This window comes from Haliaeetus leucocephalus, unplaced genomic scaffold (genome assembly GCF_000737465.1).
Source record: "Haliaeetus leucocephalus isolate CR32 unplaced genomic scaffold, Haliaeetus_leucocephalus-4.0 Scaffold0, whole genome shotgun sequence".
NCBI lineage: Eukaryota > Metazoa > Chordata > Aves > Accipitriformes > Accipitridae > Haliaeetus > Haliaeetus leucocephalus.
This window is the reverse complement of record NW_010972436.1, coordinates 4,219,767-4,232,068: the sequence shown is the minus strand read 5'-3', so window position 1 is coordinate 4,232,068 and position 12,302 is coordinate 4,219,767. Positions and strand designations below refer to the sequence as shown.

General features: G+C 39.2%; 1 protein-coding gene across 1 annotated transcript in view; it reads right to left on the bottom strand.

The window, feature by feature from the left end:
• The window catches only part of CDK6 (cyclin-dependent kinase 6), a 125,251-nt gene that overhangs the window by 83,578 nt on the left and 29,371 nt on the right, over positions 1-12,302 (bottom strand). The gene's annotated exons all lie outside the window — the stretch shown is intronic.

The following is a 12,302-nucleotide window of genomic DNA, read 5'->3' as shown; positions in this document are numbered from 1 at the left end:
TCTACCACTTTCTCCTTTCTTTACTGATTTCCTACCTTTTCCTTTACTTCTTTCTTTCCTCCTTTCATGTGCCTGCCTTGTTGCCCTTTCCTGCCCCATCCCCAGTTCTAACCCTTCTCTCCATGCCTTCACTGCCCCCCATCCCACTCAGCCATTTCCTCTCCCACCACACTCACTCTCAGGCCCTGTGGTCCTACTCCATCTCTTTGGGTGCTTTGGGTTGACCTCCCACAGAGCGGGTCATTACCAAGCAAGGTAGGCCAGCGGAAGATGCCAGCTATTAGCAAGCCTCAGCAGCTCATCTCTGGATTTCAGGTATAACAAACTGTAACAGGTAGTGATGTGCCTGATGTTTGCTGTGGCTGCAGTGCTGGGATATGGTCCCACACATCTGCGGAGTCTCTCCAAATTGCCATGGGCTGTAGCCCCTCCAGTTCTGAGCAAAATGACACTGATTTACATTAGTGTAAACCTCGCCTTGTTTTGTTTTGAACACTTGACTGGTTCTTAAAAAAGGAGGCATCTTCAACTCGTAGTGACACAACGAGAGATGAGCCTACTTATTCTTAATGTTAGCACAATAGTAAAGAATCAGCTCTTCTTTGGGACTGAGAGTGAGCCTTGGGCATGGGGAGAAAGGTGCAACACAAGAGTCAGTAATCTTGGGAGGGGAGAAGATTGCCTCCAGTGTTTCATGGGCACGATATTCTCTCTCCCCACCTCCCTGAATGCTAAACAAAACAAACTCTAAGAGATTTTTAATAAAAATCCAAAGATATGTTAGAAGCTAACTCATAAAAAGAGCCAGGCAATGGAACAAACTTCTTCCAAGAAGAAGTATCTTTTGAAAGTGAAGTGTCACAAATGATGCATGTGACAAATGTAGCTTGTGACAAATGCATCATTGCTTCTCAAAAGGGTAACTTGTGACAAGCAAAAAAGTATGCTATTGGTTATGTAAGCCAATTTGGAAGACAAAACTACATGTCTTCTTGTGTATCTTCACTGTAACCATTCATGGAAAACCTATGAGAATAAAAGTAGCTACCATCCAGACAAACACCCTGGAGCATATATGCCTGTGCTTTGCTGAGTCAGGCCCTAGGAAGATAAGTCTTTTGTTTTCCCTATCAACAAAAACCCCATTACAAATCATACAATACAATATCAAACTCTATGTTATTCCAAAATGACAGTCAATTAAGTAGAAACAAACTGTATCTTCAGAAGGGTAAATGAGAGAGGCTAGGGATCACTATCAAAGGACTTTTGTTTTCTTTTGTTTATTAAATAGCAACTGCATTATTTACTGCAGCTTTGCAAGCTAGTGAGCAGCTGGGTGTAACACATTTCCATGCTGTGTAACCTCTCCTTATGCTTCGTTAGATTTCTTATCAGGACCAGAAGAAAAGAAATCTCTCTGTTATGCTTTTCCTGTGGCAAAGGAAAAGACAAGATGATGACTTTCCAGCTCATTTCACTTGTACAACGTTCTCATCAATCACCATGGGGTAGGTCTTTGTTATTTTCACTGAAGGACTGTTCTTAGTTTTCTGTCACAATAAAGCGTGACTCCACTAACTAGCAAATCAAGGTTACCTCCACCACATTTGCAAAAGAACAAAATGCAAACGGAAGGCTAAAGCTACTTCTGAAATATTTTCTAAGGCCCTGGTTTCACAGACATAAACCTAAGTTGAATTAAGTCTAAATTCTTTTCACTGAAAAGAAGGTTAAAGTATGAAACAATCAGAGCAGTTGAGGTAAGGAAGCTAAACTAACCATTTCACCAAGAACCAGAAGTTTTCTGCTTGTTTTGCGACTTTCTGCTCCAGAAACCAAGCAAAGAAACTGTGGTTTATTTTTATTTTAAACTCTCTGTCAAGTATGCATCTCTTTGCAGTTTTGGTTCACTATAGCCCACGCAGCTTGGCCTCTATTCTCCTTTTCCTATGTCTTCAGTAAGCCCTATAGACATCAGCAGGAATTATGTGAGCAAACAAAAAGCAAGAAAGGGATATATTCTAATCAAGGCAAAAACAATAAAAAAGGCTTTGTAGATGGTCTCTCCTCCTTTAACTTCATGTTTTTATATGTCTTTTCCTTTTTGGTCTGTGTTGTTTCTCACTGAATGACAGTTATACACAACATACTATTGTAATAACAAGCATATGGCTCAGAGATCGCTGTTGACTTTCTCAAGTCTCAAATTAGACATTTTTATTTAAAATACATAAAAGACATCTGTATGCTCTTTCATTAAATGCATTTTACATTTGTAACATCCTACATATTCTTTTGGAACCATTTCCATTAAAATGCTGGCTCTGGGTTTGGATAGCAAGTATTTCCTTTGTAACACTACGGGAGGAGTATGTTACTGTCAAAATTTCTCTCTAAAAAGTCCTTGCTAAAATATTTACTCTGCTTGTCAGAACAGGAATATCTGAAGTTAATTCCAAATGAAAGAATATTTTAGAATGAATCATAAACTAGATGTTAAAAAAAGGCAACACACTGCCATTCCAGTGCCTCTTCCCTGCTGTAAAACTAAACGAAAAATGACTCTGCGTTTGAATCCACAGAATATTGTAACATTTCGGAGCCTTCTGAGATTCCTTAATTGTAGTTATGCAAGAGAACTGTCACATCCTAAAACAAAGGACAAAAATTCAGCAGCTGAATTTACTGGCTTGGAAATGAAATGCTTTTAAGAGATGGCTAACATGTCTTCTTGATTATTTTTGGCATTTTAAAGTTGTAGTGCAATGCTTCCTATTGCATAGACCAAAGAAGTGGGACATTTTAGAAATATTTAGAATTTTTATGGCACTGTTTGTAAAGTCACATATTTAGCAACAGTGCAAACTGTTGAGCAGCAACCTTTGCAATTAAGCCACTAATTTCAATGGACCCTTTAGGGTATAAGACACTGTTCAACATTAATAAAGATATAATGCACTGGCTTCTAATGAGTTGGTCACGATAGTAAAAAACAGCTTCTTCTAAATGCATATTCTCAAGGGTCACAATTTTCAAAGGCAAATGGGATAAATTCTGTGGCCAGAACAGTTATGATATTAATGAAAAAATAAATAAAGCAGTCCATCAAACCTGTGATCCTACGGAGCCCTTTTCCATTACTGAGTCAGTTTACTATGATGACCAACCATGACACACTTTTGTGAATAGTCAGGAGCCTGGTTCCAAAGGCACAGACATTGCTTACACATAAGTTTTGAGGGAAGACTACTTCCTCGCTCTGACAAAGCATTTAAACACAAGCAAAATGCTTGTTTATGACTAATCCTAGACTACAGAAACAACGGTTTCTATTCTTCTTTGCTTTAACCTTGGAGTTCATTGGGTCAGTACTACAGGATAGCAACTGATTCTCCTCTGTTAGCTCCTCTAATTTGCAGTCTTTCAACATCACTTCTAAAGCTGGAGCAATCTGTTTACATAAAATTAAGTGCTTTGCTGGAGAAGAGCCTCTGCTCCCTTTGGGGTTTCAGGTATATATTCCAGCACGAGTTTAAATGTTTTATGTATACTGACATAAGTGGTAGTATTGTATAGCTGTAACGATAACAGAGAAGTAAGAAGAACCAAAAATAGTGATGTTTATGAGTCTTTGGATAAGGCTTCCAACCCAAAAATTAAAGATGGATTTGATCTAGGAGCTTGAGCCTTTGTAATTTGCTCTTTCTTAATTGCAAACTGTTCATGCTTTGCATGAAAACTGATGAAAGACTGCTTGCTAACTGATGCTAATAGCATTGCACCACATTCACCCCTGGAGGAACCCTAAGAAGCCAACAGTTACACCACAGAAGGATTCGACCCATAGTTGTGCTCTGGAGTAGCGGCATTAGCAAATATTACAAAACCACATCTGCTTTATTAAAACTACAAAAAATTAATCATTTTAATTACTAAATATTTTCCTTTGCTGTCGCACCAAGAGCAAACAACAAACAGTATTTCTGTTATTTCACTCATGTTTCCATTCTAAATTTCCTGTCTTCTGGCAGCTGCTTGCGAACTTACTAATAATGTGTGTCTTTGTTTGGACTTCTTAAAAAGAAGGATATTCTCAGAATGGAAGAAAGCTCATTTTATTTCACTTTGAAACCTGAGAAACCTGTAACATGAACCATACGCTGATTACAGAGCACTGATATATAAAGGAAGCAGTTGTATAAATGTGTGAAGTGGCTGTGGTGGGGAAACAGCAGAGCAGAGGAGAAGCACTATTTTAGACAAATAATGCTGTTGTAGGATTTGATTATCATGACTCATGTTTAACAAGGTATTGTGTAAAGGCCAGCCAAAAAGGAGGACCTATTATGGTAGGCACTATACAGTCAAGGGATTTCACACAGCCTCTTCCATTAAAAGCTCACAAATAAAATGGACAAGACAGACCCCAGGTGGAAAAACAGTGTGACAGTTCCATGATATTACTTTTTTATGGGAGTATAGTCAGTTAGGAGGGGATAAGCAAAATGGAAAGAAAAGTGATGGAGAGAAAAGTTCTGGACTGAGGGAAAGAACAGAAGAGTGCTATACAGTGTAACCACAGAGTGAAAGTGAGATGAAAAAATGAAGGTGGAAGGGAAGGATGGAAGGAAGAAAGGGCTGGAAAAAATGGGATTAGCACCGACAGAGAACATTGAGTTGAAATCACTGGAAGCTCTCTGAGTGTCAGAGGTTTGGGCTTTGGTTTCTCCAACAGCTGAGTGTAGCTGGCTGATGCCACTGGCTGGTTCTTCTCTGCAGTTTTGTCCCTGATGGCCAGAGGACAGGAAGCAGGCAGGAACTGTGTCTGTTCTGGTATCTGCAGGGGCGGGTGGGACGGGGAGTCGCCATGTGTCTCTGATGTGATACACTGAGTAGAGGGGAGAGGTACAGCCTTGGCTGGATCCCATTTTATTCCTTCCCTGTGACTGTAACAGCCCTCATTCTAGCTCAGCTGAATCTGATGATGAGCTGAAACATAAGCCTACGGCATGGACTCTGGGAATCAGCAGATATACTGTACGTGTATGTGTAGTATGCCTTCACGTGTATACATATAAAGACAATATACACCAAACCACTCCTTCGGCACAGGAGGAGAACTGGTGCTACCCCTTCTGTATCTTTCTTGTACTTTTGACTCTTCTTTAAGCATCTGAGTTGCCAGTTCTGGCCTCTTCTGGCCCACAGTTGTTTTGAGATCATGAACTTCATAAGCAGTAGAGTGACGATCATCGAGTTTCCCTTTCCCTTTCTCCCACTTGCTCAAAGAACAATATTTTTTCTGCAAATACATTAGAAGACTTCCACAATAATTATATGTATATATGTATGTGTGTTTATATGTCTCTCTAAATAAATAAATAAATAAATAAATCTTAAAGCTAATTTTAAGTTCTATATATGAAAACATGCAATACAAAAAAACTCTGCCCCTATCCGTTTGTATGTTTGTATTTCTGTGGCACAAGCTAAATACATGTGTTACAGAGGAAAAGAAACAAACACAACGTATCTTGATTAAAGCACTGTACCACTAAAGTAATGCGCTTCAAATTAATTTTTACTGTGGGATACAATAATCTGCCTATTCACTGGCATAAAAGCACCGCGTACAGCTAATGCAAGAGTATTAAATTTCTCTTGGGGTGGAATAGAGAAAACAGTTTTATAAAAAATTAACTTACTTGATTACTATATTATCTTCTATTAGCTATAAGTTGTCAGTGGCCAACTTTTGAATTATTCTATGCTACGTCTGTGTATTTGTTATGAATAAATATGGACACTTTGTGAATATTCCAGTGGAGAGAATCTGAGCTGCTATAACTTGGGTTGACTGAGATGGGAAAGGTATCTTTCCGCAGTGCTTCTTGTCCCAGATCAGCTGAGTTCATCCCTTAGAATCTGGAGTTCAACAAGAAAAAATATGTTGGCCAAGTTTCCCAAATATCTACCTTGTCGCAATTTGTGTCATTCTGTCTCCTCTTCCCCATCTCTCTGTGCTTGTTTTGGGGTGAAGTATAGCTTTGTGGGTATGCAGAGGCATAGGGGCCTGATTTTCTTCCAGTGCAGAAACTACTATTAAGAAAGTGATTCCTGTCTTCCCCCATAAAAATTAAGAATGGCTCTTTGAAGGTCTCCTCTTTATCTCACATCTGTTGCAGTCCGACCTTCAAATTACTTGTCAAAAGTAACATATGGCTTGTAAGCAAAATTTAGAACATGGGTAAATCCAAACATTTCAGTCTATTGTTCTGCCACTGCTTTACGTGCATCATGAGCTGCAATAGCTTTCTCTTAATTGCTTTAACTGTGGCATCTCATCTTTGACGAAGAGAAAGACTCTAAAAACATGAGTGACACTTCTGCTGGTCACTGAGGCAGGATTTACTTGCAGAGCAAGTTGCGACTATACACCACCACCACGAGACAAAGGAAAGCATCTCGAAAATACTCCCCGCTCTGAAGAACTGCCACTGGCTCACTGCAGAACAGTACAGCACTGTCTCTGACATGCTGCCTGGCAGTCTAGCCCCACCTTTACACCTGCTTGAGCATTACTCCTACCATATGCTCCCTTTCTTTCTTTCAGTGTCATCAAAGCATTTCACATAGCAATTGCTACCACATAGATGTTCCAATAGCAAAAACCCAGTGTCACTAATAACCTGAGAGCGTCTCAAGAGAATCCAGAGCAGTAGGATCCTTAAGCTTTTTTTTCGCATTACATCAATGCCCAGCTCTGCAGAATTAACAGAAATGAAATGAAATGAGCTGATAGCAATATTTCACTTTCAGTGTTTGTAATACTGCAATTTTGCAATGACTTGATCATAAATTCTGTTCTACCAGAGGCTCAATCTCCATCCCTGCCCACAATTCAAAATCTCTTCAGTTTCTTAATTCCCTTTGAATTTCTGAATAAAGATGATTTCTGGCCCTCCAACTATTGGAAACAATAGCTTCCTTCTGACTTCAAAAAGGATGTGTCCCTTAGGGCCCTACTGGACTGTACTGCTGCCTTGAGAGTTTGGGCCATAAAAGAAAAGTAGGTTGACATGTCAATTTAGAGAATCCTTGACAGACATCTTTTCACAGTGACATTTCTAATTCAGTGTCATTGTTTTGAAAGACTAAAATTATTATTTCAAGCAGGTTGCTTTAATGCTTTATGCTACAGTGTTGCTTGACTGCTTTCCAAACTGGAACAACTGATAAAATATGAAGCTCTCCAATGATTTTAAATCACTCTAGTCAGGACAGAGTGATTTAAAACTAGAGTGCCTCACATTTTTATGAGCTTTCAGTTTGCAACCAATGGAGGTCTGGGCAGTCCTGAGCTACAGCACTGTGAAAAACCAACTACGCCAACCGATACATTATCATCAGTTTGAAAATATTTGGAAATTGTAGGGATTTAGAGATATTTAATGCCACCATAACTTAAATCAGTGGCTGTACACTGACTGTAAAAAGGTTCAAGTTAAAGAAGTAATTGTACAGATACAACATTAAATTTTGTAGCATCCTGTGCTCAGCAGCCCCTTCATTCAAATCAGGACTCCTCCTTGCCCCTTGGTCAGACCATACATTACTACCTGCACCACTGCACCAAAGGAGATGTGGCTGTGTCTCTATGTGCAGCACAGTATAGGAAAGAAATGACACCACCTGCAACATAGGGAACCACCACCCTTTGGAGAATATCCTCTTTTTAAGGTTTAGTTCCTTCAGAGCTGCCACTTGTGCAGGGCACCTGCTCTCCTGCTATCCTTCCATGCAGCGGTCCAACCCCTGGTAGTAGGATAACAGAGAAAAAATAAAAAATGTATCCCACAATAGTATGTCAGTTCAGTCCTTTTGTTTTTCATTTATTTATAGTGGCAACTCTTCTTTAATTCATAATACGGATTCAGAACAAGATTTATTGCAAACTACTCCACAAAGAACGAGATCCTTAGCAGCTGTAAATGGGCATCATTTCACTGAAGCTAATGGATTTACACCTCTTAGTATCAGCTGAGGTTCTGATCCATTATCTGTGGACTCTACATTCCTCACCAAGTTTTACTTCTTTCTTCACCACAAAAGTACTGACAGGAAAATGTTAGTAACAGCTCTTCTCTTAGTATCTTTCTTATTAATTTGAGTAGGCTCTTTTTTTAGTGACTTTTAACTTTGATGTTGTTAAATACGGCCACACTCTGAAGACTCTCAGTACTGGCGAATCTGTTTTCCTGGAATATCTTGTGTTGTTTTCAGAATTGCATGATTGTGTGACATCTGATCTACATCCCATACGTGATCGACTGAGTAGGTGCAACTGTGGCAGATGGCTGATGACTCACCTCTCAACACTGAACACTGGTTTGCTTTCTGAGAAGCAACATCTTCATATTAATTTTCAAAGTCTTGCAAAGATGTGACCAGTCTGCCTGGTTTGGTGGCAGATAATGTAAGTTACAGGAAATGCACAGGGATGCAACAACAACATTTATTCTAGGACTGGGGGTAATATTTAAAATTCAATTTATGGGCTACTATCAGATAACTCCACAAAAGGAAAATAGGTTCACTGCTGTACTTTGTAAATTTTAGGCATCTAAATAGCAAAATCTGGATCCCTGAATCAGATGGAGATCTAGGCTTCTTATGCAAAGGGGAAACAGAATAATATCCACAGAAGCCATTCACTTGGGTGAGGAATCAGGGAACACCAGAGAAAAGGATACTCCTTAAGCCCTCCTCTCTGTGACTTGGCTGCCCTGTTCCAGGCTGGGGGGAATACCATGAAGATTCACAGATAACAGACCTGGACAGAAGGACATTCCCAGCTCTTCTAACACCCCGTGATAGATAACATATGCACCTGCTATGCTGGAGACCTTTGTTCTGTTCCCTCCGCTGTTGACTGTCAGATTGAAACAGGCATGGCCCAGTTAGCATGTGTAGCTTGGGTAGGCTAAGTTCTCGTCAGTTGTAAGAAAACTATTGCTAGGAGCTGCAAGTATAATGACTTGCAAAGTTAACTTTGTTCATTACTAAAATTAAAGAACCTCGATAACAGTTTGTTATCCCCTCTCATTCTCACAGACTCCTTGGCCCAGCACAACAAGATGACTGGGGGGAACTCCAAAGAGCCATTCCTAAACCACTTACTTAATTTACAGCTCTATATACCACGCCATCACATGCATATATTCATTTAAAGCTAAATATTGTTATATACATTGCAATAGCTTAAACCAATAAACATCAACTTGTTTGCATGCACATAATTTACGTATTAAAAATGTAATTAGTGTTTTAACAACCATATCCATACCCAAATCCTTTAGGATCAAAAAACCCATGCCTGTCTCACAAGCATCACACCAAAATGTGACCACCCAGCTTAAACATGCTTCAGTGCCAAAGACTAACATATCTAAATGCTTTAGTAGCCTGTTAACTATTTTTTTTTTTTTAAATCTTTCTGTGGCAGAGGCATGTCACTCCCATTTCCACTACTCTTATGTCAACTAACAAAAGTTCCTAATAAGCCAAGTCTCTTGGAGGCTCAACTGGTAACTCCATTAACATTACCAAAGACCTGTGCATGACTAACAAACAGCTGTGTCCTAAGGAAACTGAACTCATACCTTCCATTTCCACATAAACTGCCCTAAAGTTAAAGAGTATCCGAGGAAGAAAAGAAGGGAGGAGACGATGGGTAGAGAGGAAAGAAGGAAGATGTTGTCATTGCTGATTCTGATTCATCCCGTAATATTAATCAGGTCTGACAGAGGAAGCCAGCAAGGGTGAGCAGGACTATAATCCATTAGTTACAAAGACATATTAATTTGATTAAGGGCTTGAACATAGTTCCCTTTCAAAGGTGAATGCCATGTCCATGAGTATTTGGAGTGATGTTCTCCATCCCTCTAGCCCAAAGTATACTCCATTAAAAAATAATGGAAGTGCTTCAGCAGAAAAGATTTAAAATACCTCTGTCCAGAATAACCTAGAACTCAGTAGTCAGAGCTACAGCCACAGAAACAGACTACAGCTTTCATGCTCCTGGTGACAGGGAGGGGAAGTGAGCATGTCTGCCCTACATCCTGGGTCAGTATTCCCACTACCAGGCAATGCCTCAAAGGGGAACTGCCTCTATTCTATCATTTTATGGGCACCTGTGGGTATGTTCCTAAAATACCCTTTGGGATGACTCCTGCTGCAGGGCTTTAGACATTTGAAAGACATCTGCTTTTATTATCTGCTAAACATAAAGGAAATTCTTAAAATGGTACCAGTGTCACTGATACTCCTTGCCAGTTGGTAACTAAAAACCCCAGCATGCCCCAAACTAGCAAAAACTGAGTCTCCCACCCCAAAATAGTATGTAATGATGGTAGTTAATTCACACAGAAAAGATCTTTTGTGGCTGATACTTCTCTCATAGTAATTTTATGTCATTCAAGTTCCACTAACAACTGTTGAGTTTACACCATGGTGCCAAAGAGGTATATTAGATCCTTCAAGTTATCCAGAGCTTACTCGGCTCATTTGGCACCTCTGTGTTGCTGACACATGCAGAACTTTAACAGATGGTCTTACAATACTGGCAGTTGTTTTGTACTGTGCTAGTGGTGAGGGGAAATACTCCATGCAAATTGTCTGCAATTCTGGAAAATAAATGAAGTACAAATCCATATTAACCTCAAAAGCCAAACTATAAAAAGTCAGATTAGTCATTTGACGATGTATGTGCTCTGGGTTAAATGCTCAGTTGCTGCAAAATGGCAGTATTTCCCTACAGCCAGGAGGGTCTTTTGCTTCAGTTTCTACCAGGAATATCCATAAAGACTGTATCATTAGAAAGGTAATGAAACATATTAGGAATAAGTCTTGAGACCCTTCCTCATGTGATCAGCCCTGACTGTCAGCCAAAGTACCTCCATAAACTGGGTGTTTTCACATAAATAGTGAAGCAACAGGTTGCAAGTTAAATGAATCTCTCTTTTTTCCCATGCCAAACAGCATCAAGAAATAACACATCAGCTACTGTGCAAATGTTGAAATCAACAACAACCAAGTAAACAGCAATTTTACATTTTTCCTCACCCATTTAAAAAGAGCTGATTGTACCACAAGCTGAATTCTACACTCACTAATTTCACTGGCTGCAGTGGAACTTGCACTGTACATAAAAGACCAGAATTGCTCCTCCTTGTCTCTATGTGGCTAAATTTTTCTCTTTTATTGTGCCAAATTATCAGATATATCGACTGGATTGGACTAGTAAACCATGTATATTTCAATATATTTATTTAGATAATGTCAGTCACCTTGTACATTATTTTCACAATGCTGTTTACATTGAAATACAGTTCCCTTAGGTAGCTTCAAAGCCCTAGAAGGAAGTAGAACCCTAAAAACGTTATCATAAAAGAGTCTTTCAAATGCAAGAGGTACGTTCCAGTCTTCTGTTGGTACTGAATCAAAGCTGTATCCATTTTTTTAAAATGTTATTTTATCCATTAAGGTTGCTTAAAAAACATGGTTGCTGGAACTGACTGATGTTATGTATTTGTGACTTTGATACAAGTGAAAAGATCTTTATCACTTCTATGTCTAATTTTATACTGAAAGATCAAACAACTCCTAAGTTTGAAGCTGTTAACAAAAAAAATATTAAACCAACTAAATTTCAGATGGGTTTCATGTTTTCTTTTCCTCCCTCAGGAATTTTGCCAGACTAAAATGACACAACATACTTCCAGAAAGTAGTGATACAAATGCAAGATAATCCATCTCTGAAAGCATAAATTATTTCTCCTCATGAAAAAAAAGAAAAATCAAAAGAAATGTTAAACAGACACAGTCAAAATGTAGGAACATCAATCCCTCTGCTTCTCTTCCCAGGCGTAAACATTTTGTCAAACATTTCAAGCTATGATCCTCAATGTAACACTTCGCTATGAAATTCCCAGGAGAGGAGTTGATATATATATATGTTAGTATCAATAATGCAAGCACACCCTGTCCTGGGAAGAAGTCCTCCCTTACAGATGCAGAATATGAGATAACATGATGGGAAAACTTCACGATCACTCTTCCAGTTACTGAGAACCTTCCCAGCTTCTAGAACAACTGGTCATGGCTACCCCCTTCCTTGAGCCCATCCTCTGCAGAGTTCACCACAGTTCCACAGTGAACATTTCCTGGCAAGAGGGACAAGAAGTGAAAGGAATATCTTGGGGAAACAAAAGGCAAAGGGAAGGGAATAGGAGCACAGG